Raw genomic sequence first — 24031 nt, 5'->3', positions numbered from 1 at the left:
CCGTATATTCAAAACATATATGTTTTAGGTAATACCCAAAGCACAAACTTTTTGTGTATTATATCTGTCATTTGCTTTTGCGTTCTTTAAGTTTCAAGTTTAGTAACACTAATCTTCTGCGTGTTATTAAATCAACGTAAAAAATGTACATTTTAAAATATAATCTTACATAAAAATATGTAGAAAAAACTTGTCACGGAAGCATGTAAGCAGTTCAAAATTGATTAGTCGATATGTACCTATGCTATATGTAAGGTATGATATATTTGTTATGTAAGTATTATCGTATTATATATTTATATATGCTACGGATTCAATAATTTCTACACTTCGTGGCGTTCATTGTTCATACGCTTTAGATATGCTTCACTATTTCATATTACATTATAAGATATGTGCTTTACAAATCAGTAATGTAATATTAAAAATAAATAAAATAGAATACATTGTTATTATATAGGTACGTTTTACGTGCATAGAAACAATTTAACTTAAAATTTAACTTAAATTAAACTTAAATTTAACTTAGTCCAGAACTATCATGTTTTACAATCACTTCAAATAAAAGTATAAGTTCGTAGTTATAATAAAGCTATAATTTATGTGTGCAGTGTATTTTCCTGATACTTACCAAAGCCGCTCCCCAGCGGAGAATGCGCGTAGGCAGAAAACGGTTCATTTCTGACATACACTTGTTTCAAAACAAATATGAGGAAAACATAATAAGAATGTCATAATTATTTTATTTTGGCATTAGGCATTTCTTGAAACTGATGCATATGAATGTGCTGATTTTTTATGTTAACTACATATTTATCTTAGCCATAATTCCAGCTTAAACGACAAATATACGTCACGAGGTTTCTTAAAATATTTAATACTTATCGGCTAATGACGTTAAGACCTTATGCTTCCTAGAATTTGCAAAATCAAATAAGGCTTCAAGTTGTATAGGTAACTTCGAATCCAATATTCATGTTTTACATTTTTTGTACCTTGTGTCAACTTCTCACTACATTAAGTTAATGAGTTTTCCTTCCAAGTAAAATTAAGCATGATTTTTTTATAATTATTAATTTAAGCCTGAAACCCGGATCCTTTGTATCCGATAACTACAAACAAAGTTGATAAATAAATAAAAACTCCTTTCTTGCTTCTATCGGAAACACATCAAATTGTGACTCAAGATTGCTCTGACAAGGAGGCACGCTGTCCCCGATGGGTTATTCCGATGGCAATGCGCCACATGGGCCGCCGAGCTCACATAACTTTGGGCAAACACCGCGAACAATTTCGCAAGTACACCATAGTATTCCATCATGTCGTGTTTCCCTACTACCTAACTAATGTGCCGCCACATTTTGCGTCGCGCGAAAAATTTCGCAACCGCTGTCCATGATGATTATATCATTCGAATTCTACTACTGGTATGGATTTTATTCACTTAAAATATACATGATTATTTAGCGCTTTGTTAGTTTCATTCGTTGTGTCCTGGTCTTTGTTCGGGTTGCGCATTTATTCTATTGGCCGCTATTATAACAACCACTTTTATTTTTTAGGCAAGCGATGTTTGCACATGGCATTCAATCAAGGGTAGGGTTGGGTTGGGTTATAACTCGCAATTTTAAACATTAAACTCATTAATGTACCATTAATTTATAAGTGAGCAGCTATAACCTTTTTAATGACTTGATAATTATAATCGTTATTTCAAATAAAAATATTGAGACTACTTAAACATAATTACATTAAAGAAGTATCAATTTTTTATGTGTTAAAATTGATTATTTATGACACGCAATTTACAATGATTGGAATAAACTGATAGTTATAATTTCCTTTTATCACGAAAGCCACGCTAAGTAGATACTTGATGTTTTTTTGGGTTACATTATACTTAGATACTTAGTAAAATACTAGTGGGTGTGTAAATACATACGTGTATTTTTCTTCGACAGTCTTGCTAAAATTGTCTATCGGTATGTCCTGTCGGTTTTTGTCGTTAAAATTTTGGCCATTATAAGTAATTTACTTATAATACTTTCAGGGATTGCGTAGACAAACTAAACACAATATCATTCAAGCAATTAGTTCAATACACTTGGCCAATATATACCTAAGTAACACCTGTTGCAATTATTCACCAATATATTTGAATACTTTTTTATATAGTGCTCAACAAAGACTGGCTAGTATTATGTCTTGCTTGCATTAGTTGTTTATTTGTATACGAACATGCAACGGTCGGTGGCCGACTTTGTCAACTTTCCAACGAATTCGCGTTGCATAGAGCTAATAATTCGGTGATTCAACCAGACCTTGAGGCGGTGTTCATAGTTCAATGCAGTATGCATATAAAGTGGTTTGGCAATATTAGTAAACATGATGCTGGTTAGACAAGGCGCTTGGACATTGACTTGATTTGTTTCAATTATTTTTATTGCAGTTCCTCGATTCCTGTTCTTGATATATGAACTCCTTGACTCTGATCTTATGTTAAGTGCCTTACTGATATTTGAACCTCTTCAACCTCCCAGCTTAACTCGATAGTAGGTAATATTTTCATATTTTTTTTTGTACTAAGTCATTATTTCTAGAGATGTTCATGACCAGAAGGGGGATTCAGAAGGGGTTCATGCCTAGTTAACTTTTTCTTGTAAACATGCAAAAGTGTATTAAAGAAATAATCAGACTGGATTGTATGGTTGGGAATCTACATTAATTAAGCGCCATTTAGAATGTAATATAATTTTAGCTTACAAGTAGGTATCTTGCATATCCAATATTTGAATGGCGTCTCCGCTAGTTCAGTTCGAATCGTGACTGGTTCGGAAACTACTATACAATTTGGTAGGAATGTTTCAAGACGACAATTTGCTCTTTGAAATAGTTTCTATAATCATATATCAACAGTTTGTACTGAATAACGCTTTTTTCTAAACAAAGGGAATAGGTAGGTACTAGGCTTTGTCTACGCTATATTTTGTATGATTGTCCTTTTGTACTTAAAACAAGTAGATTTAAATAAGTACCTTAAATGTTTACACAATATTTTCCTTATAACAACTTAAGATTTATTTACAATTAACATTATCAGGGAAACTGTAAGAACTTTATTAATATCGCACATAAGTGAGAAAGTCAAACAAATGCCGACTAACATAATGGAATTGATTGCAGTGTGAATACTACCGACAACAGTATTATGCTCCTGGATGCAAACATGAATATCTTAAAGTATTTACACAGGTAAATTGTTATCTACACTAACGTAATAAAGAGAAATAATTATTTTGTTTGTTTGTACCCAAAATACTTCGAAACTACTAAATCTATTTTAAACATTAGTTGGAAAGCTACACTCTTCCTGAGTAAAATAGGCTTAATCTAATCATAGTACGGGCGGAGTTCCCAAGGGACGCGGGTGAAACCGCGGTAAAATAGTCTTAAATAAATGTAAGGTATCTTTGAATGAACGAGTTTTCATGCAATTTTCATCGGTCACTAATACTTTCATTTCTATTTTTATAGATTACGATAAAGTGGAGCTAACCTTCTAAGGCAATAGGGAAATTAGTAATTGTCCATAGAAAGTACAAGTAGAGTTAGTTTTGTGACGTTTACTACAAAACTAAGTCCCGTGCTAAAAGTATTATTTGATTCGTACAACAGTTAATAGGTACTTTGGTTGGTACTGTCATAATTACAAGTAAGTAAATAATAAGCAATATTTTAAGTTATCAAATTGTCATCCATTGCCGCAAATCAACTGATGTCTGTACCTCTAGGCAATACGGCATTGTCTGTGTGGGCTTCATTATCCTCTAAACTTAGGTATTTTATTTGCTTAACTTTATTATAAATATTATGACGTCACCGTCTATAAAACATAGTAAATTGTATATGCGTGTTTTTTATGTAAAACTTCTAAAACACTAATAGACTGTTTTGATGAATATTTTGTGAGTTTATTACCTAACATCTCAATCACTGGCAACGTAGCGAGATATGTAAAAATTATACATTCGATTGTGAATAAGCCTTGCCAAATAGTCATATTGTCTTTCTAGTATTTATATACCTACTTCATTTATAACGCGGACAATGCCCCTGGTAAAAACAACTTAATGTCATAACTTACTCTACTGGGTTTACGCAGAGTGTGAATTCGTAAGTGTACATTACTTACTTGTGCATTTATTTTTAACTCACTACTTTCTTTTGCGTCATTTCTACGCCAGCATTACGCGATCCGAAGGCTATTTTAAAGAGTTTCCAACAAATTGAGGGAATATGAAGGATATAAGAATAAGTAGCTATAGATTAAATCCTAAAAGTCTATCACTAACATATTATTACTATCGAATGGACATACAAAAATGGAGAAAATGGATACAGAAAAACTATTTGTTACGCCAACAGCGACTTAGTGAAAGTGCCGCCGCGAACTGACCACCGATTTAGTTTACGAAAGCCTTAACCATTCTATAATATAACGAGCATGTTAAGGAAACTTGTGGACTTTATTATCAGCCTTTATCAAGTAACCAGTTTGTAACTGCGATCTCTCAGGCCCCGAAACCTGACCTGCCTTGCGCGAACTGTAAAAATATCACCATCCTGGAATGCGATGGAAATCAAAGGAAGTATTTTAATCAAAAAAAGGACTGTCTCTTGGCAAAAGTATTAGCAATTTTTAAGCCAATCTTTACTTGTCGGAGAGGCTCCTAACGAAGAAGAAGTCAATTATCGAGAGTATTGCACGTCTCAGTTCTTTCAGTAACATTAAAAAACATGCAGAAAATGATACGACGCTAATCGCGCATCCACGACCTACAACTCGAAGGCGAGGCTGATATCAGTGAGCCGCGGATCTTTTAATTAGCATTGAGAAGATTGATTCCGCCCGGTACGAACCGATTAGCTGCTGGATACGGCAGTTTCAACTGGAGTGCGTCATGAGCCCTTTAATATCGCTTAAGAACATTCATACGGTCCTACGCGGCAAGTCTTGCTAAGTGATTGTAATTAGTCTGTGCCACAAGGTCACCTCGTTCGTCAACCACCACACAGCATTCTCATTCGATATCATTAACAATTGAAATCGTTATTGTTTTCTAAAAAAGTTGTTATTTTATGCACCTAATTTGTTTGTCTAACAATCGCGTAATAGTTTACCAGTCACGCTCTTTTATTAAAATTCTGTGTTCTTTAAGACTTTTTGTTTGTTATTTCAATACTTATAGGTTCGTTGTAAGTCTGCTTTTGTCTTGTTTGCAAAAATCCCCGATAAGTGCCTTTTGATTCACTAAGATTTTTTATAGCAGTTCCAAAGTTTTTTGGTTTGGTAATTATATTAATTAAAATCTCGATTTTCTAGAATTTTATGATTTTGCAATTTCATGGCGTCGGAGCTATTAACTTTTTTTTGAAACAGCATTTTAAAGATCCTGAATACTACAATGGATTTAAAAGACGAGGTTACCTATCAGTAATAACAAGTGATTAAACGTTTCTAATGCAAAATACTAACTAGCATACATAATATTATAAACTAGGCCTAAACCGAAAGGTTCATAATGGTATATACATAAGTAATACATTTCGATCAAAAACATGTTTGCAAACTTAATGTTACAAGCTTAAATATTTTTTATAAGTTATCGCTTTCGAAATTTACCAGTTCTGACATCGTTTTCATGACCTTTCGCTAATTTGCAACAAGGCGCCAACTCGCATGTGTCAACTCTTTTGGAATTGTAACCGGCGCAATTCATCCTAGTTTTATTGACACTCTCTTTGGTTCTGAAATCATATTTTTCTTGAAAACCAGGAAGGAAATGAAATTAATAAAAGTTAAAAATCCAATTTATGGCTAAATAGGTATAATAAATAATGTAGAGTTATACTTTTACTAAGGATTCAAACCAGGAAGCAAATAAAACAAGTGACAGTAGGAAAAAAAGTTGACATCTGCCATACATCATAATCACGAAATCTAATGCATTTCGAAACGTACGTTTTTTTTCATGGTCATGATTTTTTTCGAAATGTCATCAGAAATCGTTATTTTGTAGACATTGACCCACTACAGATGTGAAGTAGAACATTTCTTTGAAAAATAAATAGGAAACAAAACTATCGTGCAGTTACGTCGCGGACAGGAAGAAAAGTGATTGAGAAATGTAAATATAATACTTCGTGTATTAAGATTCCGATAGAGTGTTTTTTTTTTGCAATTACTAAATTAGCAAAACTATTGTTTGCGTCTCTGTTGCCTCCTCCGAATGCAAAACACACTTAATTGACTGTATAACAGTTTTTTACGTCAGACTGACGTATCGAGATACACAATGCCCATAAATATTCATGGAAGGCTGTGGTTGTTGAAAATTTGGCTTTAAATTGAAGGATATAAGGTGTAAGTTTGAATGTGAAGGCTTCGCGTTGAAATCAGTATCCGAAACACGTCTCAGTCAATGTCGATCAATTGATGCATGTTTCTCTAATATACTACTGATGTTAGACTTGATACAATTCGCCGACATAAGGCGTTAACGTTGAAACTCAGGTATTACCGAGATAAAAAAATCCTTAAGTATAGGACTGACTTTGGTAATAAAGAGATATGTGTAGCCATAAGCCATAAGTATGTAATAAAATACATTTTTTTGCTTAGTTAAATTAAGGGGTATCATAATTTCACTAACATGAATGAAGAATTTGAAAATATTTAACGAAAACTTTTTTGATTCACTTCAGTTTGATTGCAGCATTTGCAGCAAATATGGCTGAAATCGCATTCTTGATTTCGCAAGGAGTTGATGTTCATCTGTTTTTGTATAGTTTTAAACTTACAAACCAGTTAAAATGTATCTCTTATGTAAATCCGATAACATTGCAACAGTGAGACGAATATTGAAATATTTCATCTATTCCTCAGTTATTTTGTAATTGTCAATATTAGATGGTTAGTATTTTCTACAGCTACATTTCAGATTAGAGGACGAATTGGAATTTTTGGCGCCAAGGATGTCAATTTTTCTCAGTAAATACAAAACGGATCAAAATACAACTTGGTTACCTGAAAGTTCATGATATAAGCCTTATTTTGTTAGTTGTAGAAACATGATTAGGTAACTTTTATAACAGAGAAAAATATATCAAACATACCTCTTTTTAAAAAGAGATTCACATATTATGGGCAAACGGGACCGATTTAAGCCTCTTAACTTTTTTAGTAGTTGAGTATATACATACTCTTTAAAATGGTAGTAGGAATTTTTATTAAATTATCATTTCTAAATATTAAAATTACAAAACCATTTTGTCGCTTACGACTTTTAGTTATAAGCTAGCGCGCGTATTGTTATCCTCGCCCCGCTCAGACGCTCCGACCCCTTTTGGCGCCTTAGATGCGCGTGCCGGTTATGGAATTATTGTTGACCACTTCCTCGCCTTAAAGGTAACGTTTCGCAAATCGGATGAAAACAGCAAACAATATTGCGTTATGAACAAAAACGTCAACGTATCCCAAAACCTGTATTTTTGCATGAATATTCAAATCATAAGCACAATGGAATAGTTGCCGATCAAGTCATTCAAAAATAGAAATAATATTCAACAATAATGTACGTACGTACGTAATTACATCATGTGTAACAATGGCATGTGACGCCACATCAAACCTAGCCACAATGAATGGCTTTTCGATATTCAAAGTTTCACCACAGCCTCCATTGTATGTCTATACCTACATTTATACTGAGTATTTAATACACTACATTTTTTTCGCCTGTGCCCTGGCCCTGTGTGAATGATTGTTCTATTTAATTGATCTGATAGGCAAGGCTTACGAATGAGCTATTATTAGAACGGTATTATTAAGGAGTTGACAAGAAATATTGCCCAACCATAGAGATTCTTTGTAACTTTCACAAATTCCGTTGTTGTCTATAAATCGATACATATAAATATATTATAAAAAATATCGACATCGATACAACAAATCGTGTTTGCGCTGAACAAAAAAATAACACTGATTGTTGATTGACGGTTAAGTCTTTGGAAGCAATTTTTTGCTAACTTTGGAGGTTAAAAGCTTGTGAAGTCTTTACTTATAATTAATCCGCGTACCCATCGGCACCACTAATAAAAATAAAAATGACGTAACATTCATCATCATTTCCGTGAACTGAGAATGGAGAGAAGCGAAGCCGCGTCTCTCCATTCTCCATTCGCGAAATAGGGATATTAATGACTTCAGTTCTGCTTATAGGCAACGTTTTAATAAAAGGTGAAAGAATGTACATTTTATGAACCCGATTGTCAATGCAAATGAAAGTAAAATAGCTTCAATTAATTTGTCTCTTTAAATATTTGCTGAAGTTCTGGGCAGGTTGAACTGTTAGAAATTACACAAAAATTACAAGGAAGATACTTCATATTGCAGTTTTATTATGCCATACACAGTATAGTAGTACCTGACGAACTTTGATCCTATTATTTTCTGAGGCGAGTTTGCCGGGTCAGCTAGTACCTACATAAATCAGATAAGAAGTGTTTGTGTCTGAAAGGCTGTGTACTCTATGTGTTTATCCAATTCATGTTTTGCACATGGGGGTGGTCCGAATACTCTCAGTTAACGGGAACTGTTGCTATTGTATTGTCATGCTGTCATGATTGATAGACGTTGCGGTTTTTAAGCCCAATAACTTTGTGGCTACAAAAGGTATTCTACTTGAAGTTCTCTGTTTTTCAACTTGCAAATGACGAAGTAAGTGCATTTGTTTTATTGAACTTATGGCTGTTGACGCATTTATCACTCTGAAGAGAATGTTGTACTACAAACTGGCTTGTGGTCAAATCAAATGACCGAAACCGCTAACAATGCGTGTTACTTTTATTTTCATATTTCAACCTACCTCAATAGATATTATCATACATCAATGTTTCCTTTATTTGATTAGCAATTCAAATAGGTTTCCTCTTTATTTATATAAAAACATATTTCCGTATTGATGACCGCAGCGATTGTGGTCATAATAACTGACAATCAATAATTGTATAACGTACGATCTAGCAGTACTTTGCTCGATTTACAATGTAAACAAGAATCGAATAGAAATACATTTACTTTAACTCATCATTTTATGTAAATAGGCATGTGATTTAGTACTTCCTCTAAAGGGTTTATTACCGAGGAAATAACAGTTACAAAAGACAGTTACCTAGGCTTTTCTGTTTCTATACCTATCGCTAGAATGAGACGAAGAAACTTTACTGCTTAGACATAATTTTATTTATCAATAAAGATAACTTACGTATTACATTATTGTTTACTGCGCCTATTTTGTTCTGGAAACTGAATTAAAAAATTATAGGTATTAAGCGAGACTTAAATTGGGGACCGGAAAATGAAATGAAGATTAGCGCATCAACCAAATAAATTCTCACAAAAAAAGCATTATGAGAACCCTGACGATTAATTTGTGGGACTGGCCGGCCCTGCCCCACAGACTATTGTTGTTTTTTCTCTGTTTAATTACAGTAATTGTCACAGAGTCTCTCGGCGTAATCATTGCCCGTCAAACACGCAACGCCTATATATAAACTCTTTAGTAATGCTGAGTGTTAATAACTGCAGATTCGGGATAAACACGGTTCAGAATCTGAAGGTAAATTATGAACAATACTTTGGATGTGATTTTAACAAAAGAAAAATGAGCTATTTTTGGCCTTCAAAGTATTATTTACTTCCATGTATTCAGTTCATTCTCCAGTATCGAATATTTGGTGTGGAAAGGTTAACAAAAATGGTGACAGAAGTTAGTGTCTATCATCATAAGACACACAAGTTAAGACACAACTCTTATTTAAAACTAATACATGCATCTGTAAAAACGTGTAGTATCATAAAATTAATTGTCTTCACATGTTCATCTATAGAACAAACGTGTTATATTTAATGAATATTGTTATTATTTAGTTTCTGTACTGAGAATTAGCCAGTCGTGATGCTCACTTGTTACCTGTCATTATAACAAGAAAAGGTTGGCAGTTCTATCAACGCAGCCCTCACTCGCCATGTAACTTGTCGGCAAAAACAATCATGTCCATTTTATAATGGTGCTTAACCGATTATAGAAAAGAGGATGACTGATGAGTCCAATGTTTGAATACAGTTAACTGTGTCGTATGCAGTTATTTCACTAATAGAGGTTGAAGGTAAAAGTCAGAGTTCTTATTAAAAATAATCTAAAGTGAGATTCGCTAAGCCTATGCGTAAAACCATTTTATCATAAATTCACAAGGTTGATTCAAAATCAATATCATTGCCTTAAGACGCTTACTCAAGTTCAAAGTCGTCATGGAATAAAATGTATTTTGAATTACTTTATTGCGATCCTGAATTACCTTCTCATTGAAACATGAAATATTATTATTGTCAATAAAAAACTGTTGGAACTAAATTGAAACTGCTGCGCCGTAGTATGCTTACCTACATAATATCTTTATAACTAAAAAAACATATATTTTTTGAATCGTTCTCAAAATATTTCGAAGAATCACTGCAATAAAATGATACTGGACGCGAATAAAATTCAAAAAGGGTTAAGGATGATAAGTTTTGGGATCCCAAAGAATATTTTATGTCTCTTCAGATTTCATTAGGTACTACAAATTTTTATTACAAAACCATTGAAACTATTGAATATGGATGGTTTTACATAATTACTGCTTAACTCTGTAGGTGACTAGCATAATGATTAATTTATTATTCCAATGGGTAGATCTGTAGAATAAGTTTCTACCTATTTTTTACGTGACTGCTCACAAAAGGGATGAGTTTTCAGCGTTCACAAAAGAGATGCATAGGTATCGCTGGAGATGCATGGTTTTTACTGTTTCACTTTATATATTAATTCTTATAGTCCGAGATGTATGTAAATATGTATGTGGAATCTTAAGAATATTTGAATGCTACCAAACTTGCTAAGAGAAAACAAAACCTTATTGATGGATTACTCTTAGAAAGATTACAGATGGTAATTAATGCCACAGTATAATATTTTATTTTGTGTCCACTGCTACGACATTCTAAGTTAGCATTTAAGAAAGCTGACACATCACTAATTTATCATTATTATATTTAATTTCTAAAATGATTATACTAAAATTATAAGCGTAAAAAATAATGCACGCTTTTGTTACTAAATTAGTCGCGTCTTAGCCGTGATGCTAATGCGTAATTAAGCAGAGTCACGTTTTACTATAAATAGCCAACTAGTCACAAATAAATAAGTATGTGAAGTACGTGAATAGGTATTGCAAATATAAATAAAAGCTTCGTTTACTTGAATAAAAAAAAACTAATAATTATAAGGCCCAAGTTAACCGAAAAATAGACATCAGTTTTCATTAAAAAAAAAACTGTTAACTTCGAATCTTTACGTTGAAGTTTGAAAGTAAACATTAGTTTCAATTAAAACTGACGTTTATGCTGTCGGTGAAATTGGGCGAAAGTCAATAATGTTTCCTGGTTATCTGCGGGTATAATAGCCAAAGGTTTTTAATGGCAGTGAAAAACACCAAGTGAGTTTTCATTTCGCATGTGCTCAAAAGTTTTGATTCAGACCTAATTTGTAACCGTAGTAACCTTAACATTTCAGGGGCCCGATTCTCCTAGGTTAATAATGTCAAAAGTGAATAGAAATCGAATCGCAATATGATCGCAATAGCAGTTTTAACCATATCGGGCTTTCTGCTACTATTATAAGACCAATCGTATTCCAACGACATTCGATTGGTTTGCGATTGCTCTGCAATTTTGGTGATTTTGGTCTATACGGTAGTTTGTTCTACAATCATATTGCAATCGTAAATCATTTGCTGACAAAATTATTCATTATTGAATGCCAGAAAAGGATAAAAACGTTTACTACCAGGAAAAAATAGCGGAATGCCACATACGCTTCAACCGTAATCGAGTCGTGATTGGATCTCAGTCGAATCGAATCGTATGCCGCTTAAGTAAAATTGGGAGAATCAGGCCCCTGAACTGGGAAATTATGATACCTTGGTCTGCTGATCGCATTTTGACGGAGGTTTTAATACTTTTACATTTTTGAAACTCATCACAACTTATATTAGAGTATGGCGATCCTAACTGTCATGTGTCAGATCTCTCGTATCGAGACAAAGATCTACCAAGCATGCCGACCGTCATTCACAAGCTACAATAAATCAATCTTCATTTGGAAAATCCTTAAAAATTAATGTAAGCACATTTTTTATTAATCCATTCCATGAAGTGCGTACTTGAGTTGTGGGAATTTCGTTAATTTTCTGAGGGTCAAATATTTCTAGGAGAGTAAACATTAATAACGAGTACACGTTAAGTGTTTGTTAACATAGCTTTTTTGCTAACCATTAAGAGTACCCACACATTACAAACTTTTAGTCGGCCGATACTTCTTAATGAATTCTATCGTAATTAATGACGAAAAGTGCATTTTAGAATAAGCAGCCTTCAATATTTCTCGCGATAAAAACAACAACAATATTTGCTGCAGGCTAGTTTGCGATGAAAATAACAAAATAAATATAAGGTTTTTGTAGCTCATTCCTTTATAATGGTTAGGTTTTCTACAAAAAAGGCACAACGCTCCTTTGATTACTTTTCCGGCTTCTGTTCCGGGATTGTGCAATGTTATATGACATGTAAAACTGTGACTTTGAATTTCAGTATTCGGGGCTCCTAATCTATGCAAAATGACATAGGTGAGTAATAAAATGGAGGCTCCACAAACAAACGAAGACTGTATCATTCAGTGAATCACTATCTAAACATTTTGAAAGAAAAGCTAAACAGCTGTGTGTTACAGATATAAAGAAAAAATGCTTGTACCTACTTTAATAAAAATACACTGTGAATCACTCCGAGTCAAACGCAAAACATATTATGAAACAACGCTAGTGCTCTGTATTTGAAAAAATATCTTATGAAACTACAGAAAATGAATAACTTATAAAGGTAAACCTGCCCGTGTAGTACAATTTTGTTACAAAACATAGGCATAAAGTCTAGACAACTGTAGGGTATACACATCAGGTATGCAAGCCTGAGTTGACCCTGAACTAACTTTCCCTGCAATCGTTATACAACAACACGTTTCACAAAGAATAAGTTTCTGCCTCGCCAGACAACACCACACTCAGACTAAACATAAAACGAGAACTTTTCAAAGTCAAAATACATAATTCAAAGGCACGTAAAGACATTGTACCAGCCAACGATTCACTAAACATTTTCTATTGTCCGTCATCCAATGCATGATTTGAATCAACCATCAGGTAATACTGCCTAATAAACCAGCAACATATACGTAACAATTTAATGTGAACGGACACCAATGAATTAGAAAAACTCATTGCAAGAGCACGTAAACGGCTAGTATTTTAATATTGTCGTTTTCAAACATGGTAATGAAGCATGAAACTGAAAAATCGCAAGGTCGCTGTCACTGGTAGCAACAGCCGGACAATACCTGTACATACGTACATACATACACGTTTGTGAAATACTTATAAGTCGATAAAATTCGTCAACAAGGAATCGGCTGACTGAGATATCTCTTATTGACACGCCTCCTATGGATAGTTTGTGTACATTGATTGAAGTTCAAGTCAACATTGATTTGTTTGAGTACATAATTGATATTGTTCAAGTAGGTGAGCGGTATAGAGCGTCTTTTTGCATTACTTAGATCTTTTTTCAGTATTTTGTTAATTTGGCGAAAGAAAAACATAAATTTGAAAACTTGTAGAGTTAATAAAAATATACCAAACGTAAATAAACGATCAAAAGTTAGTATAAAGTTCTCATTTAGTTTTATTACATTTAAAGAAAGTCGTTCCGAAAACTTTTGTGAAAAACCACCTCTATCTTGGGTAGGTTCCTATTAGTTAGTGAATTGAAAATTTAAGTACATTTTAATATAGAGTCATTTGGCACTAAAGTGTATCATTGCTGCAAGTGACTAAGCTTCAATAACAAAGCCCATATAAAACAATGCAAGCTCACAGCAAGCAATGCAATTAGAGCACAAAACAAAAGACAAAATTTTCAACTAAAAAGTCCAGACTTACTACGTGTTTGTTGTTATCGCGTCGTCGATGAGTCCCCGCGGGCCAGTGGCGGGGTCCGGGTGAGTGGCAGGCCAGTCCTCGGCGACTATAACCAGACCACACCGGTTAGACTAGGTTCAAACTCGATCGCACAGCCATCATTCGCTAGAAGAAACCTACGCCAGCAATTGAAAGACTCTAGAACCATCATCTTGCAAGGAACCGTTTGCTTGAGCGGTCAAGTAGTCTAATATTGTCCACTCGATTCATTTTTAACTTGAAATCCGACAAAATTTACATACGTAAATATGAAATAAAATGGTTATACATCGTGTTCTATTCAACAAAGTGTGTTCAAGAATCGTTTCCTTATTCTATTGATTGTATCAATCGATGTGCATGCTGTAAATGTCAAATAGGTAAACAACTTTTGTTTTGGGGTTATCTTGATAACTTGCTCCAATCGGTATTAAATTTGTGGTTTCTCTTGTGGTTTGTGACTACCAATATTTCGCAACTTCTGATTTTAAGTACTTAGTAGAACCCCAATTAAACCATGATCCAGAGGCAATTTTGCGACCACAAATAGTTATTTAAGCTTATAGCTAAATAACCTGTTAAGTTTTTTCCAATACTTGTAACACATTTGATTTATCAATTAAAGGTAAGTATATGGTGTCTTCGATACCGATTCTTTTAATACACTATTTATATTTGACATCGCACAGCCAGATCGGACACTTGATCTTTGGACGCAGTTTCGTATAATGGAACCACGCGCCTGGTGTACTGATCGATTTTTTATAAACGTAACTCGTTTCTTTATTCGCCGATAGCAGCAGAAAAAATGTATCGAGGAAGTGTTGTTTTTTCTCGTGCCATTCTAATATGTATATTAAGGGTCGTTGATAAATACCAACGAGTCTACGTGTTGTGACGATCTATGATTACGTTCCAATTTAACGTCACTGAACCGGTAGCTTACGCTCTCGCGGACACTGCATGACGACTTTATACTAGCTAGGAAAGACCTCTATGGAGTGTCGTAATTGTATCATAGGTCCTACATCGTTTGAAAATTATCTTCGCGCCTTGAACAGATGCTCCAAATAATTTGGAGACTAGTAAAATAAAAGATTAAAATCGGTTCAGTAAATATGTTTTTGACCCATGTAAACATATCATAAAATATTGACTTATCATGATTAAAATTAAATATTTTCCTAATGGACTTATGACTTTTGTACCACTTGGAGATGTCTTCGACTAGGAAGAACGTGCTTTATAGATATTTACAAGTGAATTTAGTTACCTAAACGAAATCTCGAGTGTTAGTAGATATTATGTAACTTTAGATTAGAACCATTAAAGAAAATTTCATGTAATAACGCCTGTTGTGAAAATGGAATGCTTAAATTATTTCCGAGAAAATTCGAGATTTTAACTCACATGGCCTTTGGATACTCCATTTGTTTTTGCTCGTGTTTTCCTAATAAAAACATGTTTTGGAAACGAAGATGCACGGACCAACGCCGTTCCGGTGGATGGATAGCTTATTTTTTACCGAACAAATAATATACCTAATCTCGTTAGACTTAACAACCGTGGGTTATAAGGTGGCTACCTCGAGTGTTAGTAGATATTATGTAACTTTAGATTAGAACCATTAAAGAAAATTTCATGTAATAACGCCTGTTGTGAAAATGGAATGCTTAAATTATTTCCGAGAAAATTCGAGATTTTAACTCACATGGCCTTTGGATACTCCATTTGTTTTTGCTCGTGTTTTCCTAATAAAAACATGTTTTGGAAACGAAGATGCACGGACCAACGCCGTTCCGGTGGATGGATAGCTTATTTTTTACCGAACAAATAATATACCTAATCTCGTTACACTTAACAACCGTGGGTTATAAGGTGGCTACCTCTGAATGGATGGCGCAGTGTCAAGATCTTGGATCAATCGTTAAATCCGTTAATAAATCGTTTAAAAACCCGATCCGGTTTTTTGTCTATCGCAATGGAGACCTTGGTACCCGAGGAGACGTGTTTGATCGCATTTTTTTTTCAATACAGGCAGTATTATACTTACCTGCATATGAATATGTTAATATGTAACATTTAACATATCATCCGACCACAAAAAATCTCCTGTTTTGTTCAACATCCTTTTTGTAGATACGTTTGTACTGATCGAATACAGATTACATTTGTAGAATCATGACTCCACCATCCTGTTATTAGTTTAAAAGATTTCACCAGCGATTCTTGTGTATCTTACTTATTATAAAAAAGCTGTTATTAGAATCAGTTATGAAAGAAGAAAAAGTTTAATATGTAGGTAATGCATTTTGTCACTATGCCGTTAATTATTTATTGTGATTGAGAGATGCGTTAAAAGTATACCGGAGTCGCTAAAACTATTGCATGCAAGTAACACGGCTGAAACGTACTAGTATTCAGAGTAAGTCTTTGCGTGCAAAACATGTTATGTAAATAAACTAAATACTTATCTTTAATAAAACGTATAATTATGCATTCAGGAAAAAAATCAAGATAAGTGATCTTTACTGCAAACAAAATCCATCGCATACTTCATTAGTTTTTCATGGTTCATATCTCGCCACTTCATCAACTGCACATGTTCTTAATAGATACATTGTTTTAGCTTCATAAAAATACTATGATAAAACGTTTAATTCTTCAGTACGCTAATTAAAATCAAGATAAGCTTGCGTTTGCTAAAGTTTACCGGATGACACAAGATGCAATTTGAGATGGCGCTCGTTTACCTACAACATACCTATTGCTAGAGCATCAAGGAAATAATTAGTAGTTATAATTTATTAATTGAGACTGACTTCCGCCGCGTCTTTATTGCACGGTGGGAAACTTTGAACCAAGAATGGTAATGTTACAGCGTGATTTTGATTTATAATACAATGGTGTGGGGTTTCCCTGCACGCTCCAAGAACCACCGACAAAATGCTAATCGAATGGCCGTTAATACTTGCAATTTGGCCCGTGAGCTGAACAAAATTCTAAGCAGTGCTAAGCTCAGTAGATTGCCATCTAAATGGCGACAATGTAACATGTTACTTGCGTTACTGCCTGATTTATTTATAGAAGCACTGGCGATCCGCCAAGGGCTTTACCTGTATAAGTTATGCGAAAACCTTTCACGAAAACCGTAATGTGAATACGCTTTGAATGTTTCAAACGCAACGTGAAACTTATTACGTAGTCTTTAATAATGATTGGCATTTATTTTTCATACGTCAGAGTTGTATGACATCACGCTCGTTAGAGGTTAAGTCGTCCAACATAATATGTTTAATGTGCGATGGTAGATACTGGTGACTGGTGCAAGGCTCGCTAAATCCTGGCATCTTTCACGAACATCTGCACAAACGTCATGTGCTGAACAAAATGGGTTTTATCTCAAATTCTATCTTTTTCCTGTTAAGCTAATTAGTGGTAAAGTTTGGAGGACGAAGTTATTAAAATTATTAGGGACGCTTACTTTAAAATCACATAAAATATAGTCGTGTGTTGTCACTTGTTTTAGATATGAACGAAGTAGCTACTCAAGAAGCTTTGTCCCTTTTCAGATTTTTTTACAACAGTTCATATTTTTTGTCTTTACATCGATTTTTTTTTAGTTTAGCAAAGTAAATAACTTATAGTTACGACCACAAATTGCAGCCGTTGGTAAATTATAGCCAAGTACCTTCACAGATTCACACTATCATTTCGTCTAAAGGCTAATCCACACGAGCGTCAGCTTAGTCAAATTTTACTGAATACAAGCATCGTTGTCAGAAATATATTGTTAATTTTATACGGCACCTGAGTAAATTGTTGGTTATAATTAGAAATATTATATACGCAGTCGTGGCCAATGGAAAATGAAAGTAGCAATAAATCCAATAAACTCGCAGTTTCTATTGCTTTACGGCTATTCACCTGCACGAACGAAGAATACTTCACTACAGCTGGGAATGTGTAAGTCCCTTAAGTTGGCGACTTTTTGCTGAACACGAAACGTGTCGAGGTAAATTACATTATAACAACCTAATGGCAATACGATTTAGTGTTGGTATTCATCGTTCATTATTTTCTGAAGCCACCGTGCCAATCTAAGAGATTAACATCCATCGTCAGATCACCAAGTTCTTTGTTTTCCTTAGAATCAATAGACTTAAGTTTTAGTCCACTTGAGTATCAAAGTTCTAGAGATCAATTACTTAATGACAGTTGGTTAGCAAGTGCAGTTGCTAAAAGTCACGACTGTTGTGTAAGAACACGCGACCCTCGTGTTCTGCTCACCATTCGTTGTAAAAACGTGATGAAGCGTGTACTCTTGTTCACACAGATATCTGTGTCAGTACATATTGCGATACCGCTCACAAGTTAGGGCGGATTCATTACACATTCACTACATGCCAAAAATTGTCTCCGGGAACTACTTCTACTGTAGACTATTTGACTACCATTTGATTTAAATCTGTTCAGTAGTTTTCATGAGAGAGACAAGCAAAATTACTAGCGCATTTATAGTAGTTTGCAAATATCTGTTTTCCATCTCCTTTTTTTCTATAGATCTTTATTTAAAAGTATTTGTCATAACCTTTAAGTAGATACTTATCCTAAAAGTCTAATTCGAGCTAATTACCTGACGAGTGTTTTGCTAATGCATTGTACGAAAATAAAATATGATTCGACGTAACTGCTAAAGTGGGTGCATTATGTTTGTACAGACAAGTCTTTTGTCGACGGCAAAAAATAGTTCATTTACAGTGTATATTGTGCCGAAACTAAGCTGTGTAAACAAAGTCATCGGCGCCATTGTGTATGTCTATAATACGGTTGTTATTGGTACAATTTCTTACGAAGGTGGACACTGTTTGAACGACCGAACCAGAGGTGGTGACGTCATGAAAAGACGTGTTATATTTGCCTGGTTTTTGTAAATTAAGTGGAATTTTCGTAAAGGTAATTGTTGAAAATAATGTTATTTTTGTAGATAATTTTATTTTGACATTTAAAAGATGGTCGCAGAACTTATTCTGAGCTGGAACTGTAGCCAAATAGTTGGTTGAATCAAGTGCTTTTAAACGTCACACGTCAACAATCAGGAAAATATAAAAGAGAGTCTAACTAGATATTCTAGTTGAATATTCGAGATTCGAGTAAATTCCCAATAAATGCATATATTTTAGTTACCAACCAAGCTGTAGACTGGCTTAAATAATAAGTATCAGTTTTTATTTGTCAGTAAGTCTGTGTTTGTTTATTTTTGTGTATAAAATGGTAATAAAGTCATCAATGGTTCATTCGCTTAATGCTTTGGAAAAAAATACAAAGACATACCTAATACCTACTCGTACCTATGTTAAAAATCTGGTCACGTGGGTATTGGACTAAATATTATGTTGGTATTTGGGATTCCGTATTTTATATTACTTTGGTACGAACTTTTGTCTTTTATACAATTCCTGAAACTCCAGATATATATTATTCTCTGCCCATTTTTGCCATGAATAATAATAATTTGTGCAAATAACGTACGAAAATTACATAGGAAGTCGGTGACCTCTGTAAATGATAGTAGGATGAAGTAAATATTTCTTAAAAATAATCGACAGAACAAATAAAACTCTACACTAAAGAATAAAAAAAAAATCTATGCTATGAACATATTTTTAAATATAGAAGTTTACATAACAAGCCCTTGAAAACATACGGCACCGTATCACTCGAGCCAGTTTACTCACCTCAGGCGCATATTTTGTAAACACGGGTGAAGTGAAGTGAAGTACGTCTAAAACAGAATGTTTTTAGTCTTGCGAAAGTTGGTAAAAGTTAGGCAGGGCCTAATGAGGGGTAATTAATATACCACAAATAGCCGTGTCAGTAACATAGCCAGACAACACTTGCTCACAACCGGTTGCTGTGGTCTTCATGAAATAATCTTGCTTATTTATCTGCGTGTTCATTTTCCCTTGCAAAATCTCGCCGAGGGCTCACACAGTTTTATCTAACGATATCTAACAAAGTAAGCTTTTGTGAGAGACGTTAGGATTCTTTAATATTGGTATTTAGTTAAATATTCATTTGTCAATCAGTTCTCTATGTTTTGAACTCGATTATAAGATGTTAATACTATGGTTGTGTTAACCTTTACTCTAATGCGTTGTTTGTTTATTGATCTCCAAGTACCCGAAGATGACTGTGCATATTTGTTTTTGTTCCAATATTATTATTTTTTGTTTAAATTTTTTATTAAATATAATACCTAAATTGAAATGTTTCAGTAATATGGGCAATGTGTTTTCTTAATCCACGTGTACCAGTAACAGCCTTTTAGTATTACACCATAATGGTTATCATGGGTGCTGTAGAACCTCCCGCTTGTTTAATTAACTCTTATACATTTACTGAAATGGACGGCCATTATTCTAGATTCCGTAAGTTATTCTTAGGCTTCAGCACGTAATACTCCCATTGTCTATATCTCTGATAAGTGTAGGTACCGTGGTTCTCACATAATCACAGATGTTGCAAGTACATTGTTTTAATAAACTTCAATAGTTAGTAATAATGAGTTTAGTTAAACGTACGTCCGCATCTCAAGGAATCCTTGTGAGCTAATAAACGCGACCATTATGAATGTACAGAGACACCAACCTACCTCAATTTAGCAAATTTCTTCAATAGATTTTGAACCTTATCACAATAGTGGAAGGTCAATGTTCGATTGGTAAAATTTGACAGATTTGGATAGGTTGATCTGCTGGCGTTTATACACAGATCTGCAGATAGACGATGCCCTGCGTTTTGTAAGACCCGGATTTAAGAAAAATATACCTATTAGGTATACCTGTTATTTGTTCACCTAATGTTGTGGTAAGGCCTATGCCCTAACTATAAATCGATTAAATCAATTACTGTGTAAACATTAATGGTGTGAAATGTTGAACATCAATTTAATTAATATATATGTATGAATCACGAACCGCTGGTCCGATTTGTTTTTTTAGGGCTCTAGTCTAGTGATAGCATCTTAATCGAGGAAAATCATATGCTACTTTTTATAACTCTGTGTCTCTTAAATTATCTTGACCATTAGCTTAACTGTAACATTCAAGATCTTATCAGTACCTATTTATTTAGATATTATAAATGTTTTATTCATAAGAAACGGGATTTTGTATCCATTTTCATTACTAAAGACAGGTGTAATTAATTAATTTTCAACATTAACAACGAATAAAAATATCTTTGACAGTTTTGTTGAATGAATCATAAGAAATATTCAGACCATAGTACTAAGCAGGAGTTGTTTAGATAAGATAGGATAAGCGACTTTAAAACTATTTAGTTTTTTTCTTTTAGGTAAACAATGAAAGTAGCGAGGCAAGGACCCAGTTAACTTCATCTGAAGCGATATAAATAAGTTCCACCGTAATATAATCCGTTTGGATTTTTTCCTTGCAATTAACGTAAGATATAAAGATTTTTAACAGTCAATTAAGAGCAATCCAATTTAGTCAAATTTAACTATCGTTTCAGATTAATAAATTCTCCCACAAAACCGTCGTAAAGTCATCATACTCATCAATTTTTAAGAGGAGTATTTATTTTTAATAACGCCATTATTAAAGTTTTGATATGTCGTTTACGTTACCCGAATTTATCCTATCAATTTCTCGGGTGTGTTATAGTATTATTTTTCACTAACAGTTTGTTACGTACTTTGTTACAGAACGTTACGTTACAGGATATTTTTATTCCATAGCATATTAAAAATCCGTGGATTCATCGAAGTTTTTTTTTCATATCAAATAGTACCTTAACGCTGTCATTTGTTACCAGCCATTATTTGAAAAAAGATATAAATATGTATAAAGTAGCAGGTTACTACAAACTCTGGCTGGATATTTTCGTGCCAACAATACAATGTAAAGTCTTTATTAAATATCTACATTAATTTAAAACTTCAAGATTCTATGCCACAGCTCTTTTTTGCAGTGTCATGTCCTGTAAAAATTATACTCATTAAGTTAATTCTAGATATAAAAGGTAGGTATGTAACAACTTATAATAATGTAACGGTTTGTCGCATTTCCCAAGATGGCCGCTCTTTCGAAAATCAAATGTACGAAGAATGAAACTGCCCGTAATATGATCAGATAGTGGATTGGTAAATTTTTTATTAAAAAAACTCGATTGATCCGTATTTTTTGGAGCCAAAACCAACAAACAAACAAGCAAAAAATTAAACCTTGTTTTTATCCGCATTTATGCCTCTGAATATTGTTATTTTGACATTTGCAACTGGCATGTTTTAACTACCTAGTCATATCTTTTTCATTAATGAAGTGCTACTTTTTCATGATCGTTCAAGATTTTTTTTTCTCAAACATTAGCAATCTACGAAAAGTAATAATATTATAATATTTTTTGCGTCGACTCCCGAGTCACTGACACGAGAAAAACGATGAACGAAGAGAAAAAAGTTCTTGGAACTCGTTTAGATCAGCTACGAATTATGCGTTTTCAAAGACGTATGATGAAGATCTTGTAACTAATGCTGAGTTTATGTCTCGCTTTATTTACAGAATGTAAGAATGAAGATTTTTTTATGCAGGACAACATATTACACAATCATAGTAAGACTTCATTATTTCCATCTAAAGTGTTTAGAAACCTGGGTTGTGATAAATATAGTGCTTGCTTTTAAAGTAAGCGCGATATGAGACGAGATAGCAACCCTAGCAGGCTGTAGATTAGATAGCATCTAGATGGGACTATTATTAGCTTGCCAAGAATAACTTGATTATTAATAGCCGAAGCTATCTGTTACGTGCCTGAGTTTGCCGCGTGAGCTACTTACGTCTAGTAGCACATATCACCTGTACATAAATGGGTAGTTCTCATTATGAAGGAATTTTAACGGAACATTATTAGTCCCATGCTTTTTTTCTAAAATTGAGTATGCTAAGTGGCTAGAAGTCAAGATTGTTACATAAATAAGCACAAGTTTTGCGGATCAGACAAAATATTGATAAATAATTAAATTATAGGTCTTTAAAAAAAAAAAATAGGCAGGCAAATGATATGTGGCACAGGAAAATGAAAATAAACATGAAATATGTATAAAAATGCATAATAAGTGACATGTAAATTATTCACTATATAATATTTTATATATTTATTAAAAACCTTTAACAATTTTAAGATGTGAATGTTATTTAACTGCCCGAAAAGTGAGAAATAACCAGAAAAGTGAGATTATTAAACACAAATTACCTGATTTATTTTTTATTTAAAAACAATGAATTACAAAATTTTAATAGCAAGTCACAATAAATAATGATAGTCTGTTTTATACAAGTCTGTAACTTAATAGTCTAAATTTGTCTTAAAGAGATCAATAAAATCAACCCATTCTATGAAATGAATACGTTACAAAAAATAATCAGCTGCTTTTTTTCAGGTATTAACTTTAAAGAAACTTAATTATTAGAAGGGCATATATAATTTCAGTGTTTTTTTCAATAATAATCAGTCGAAAATTCTCTAAATACATAGGTCAGTTTAAGTTTGCATTGCATAGTCTTTATCCGATAACCAGGCAGGACACTTTAACGATACTATATCCGTTTTGATGCAGTTACATTGCGCCCATTGATGACATATGATGCATTTGATCCAATCTTGACCTGTTGTGTCTTCCTTTTATAACAATCCACAGATAATACAATAACAATCATCAGAATCAGTTTCGTGTCTTTCTTCATCGTTCAGTCATCTCGGATATTGTTTTTATCTTTCCTGTACGTACTGCTTGACTTTAATTACCTAATACTGTTTTTTTCTTTTCTTTCAAAGT

At 33.5% G+C, this 24031-nt stretch overlaps 1 protein-coding gene across 2 annotated transcripts in view; it reads right to left on the bottom strand.

The window, feature by feature from the left end:
* The window catches only part of LOC124644968 (UNC93-like protein), a 73746-nt gene that overhangs the window by 21861 nt on the left and 27854 nt on the right, over positions 1-24031 (bottom strand). Inside the window, exon 2 of one of the 2 annotated variants that reach the window (XM_047184663.1) lies at positions 14155-14239. The exons of the other annotated variant lie outside the window; for it this stretch is intronic. The gene's annotated coding sequence lies outside the window, so the exon portion shown is untranslated. The remainder of the gene's footprint in view (positions 1-14154; positions 14240-24031) is intronic. 2 annotated transcript variants of the gene reach the window in all.

The sequence above is a fragment of the Helicoverpa zea genome, chromosome 31 (assembly GCF_022581195.2).
Source record: "Helicoverpa zea isolate HzStark_Cry1AcR chromosome 31, ilHelZeax1.1, whole genome shotgun sequence".
In the NCBI taxonomy this organism is placed as follows: Eukaryota; Metazoa; Arthropoda; class Insecta; order Lepidoptera; family Noctuidae; genus Helicoverpa; species Helicoverpa zea.
Note: the sequence above shows the minus strand (reverse complement) of the source record. Positions and strands in the feature narration are given on the sequence as shown.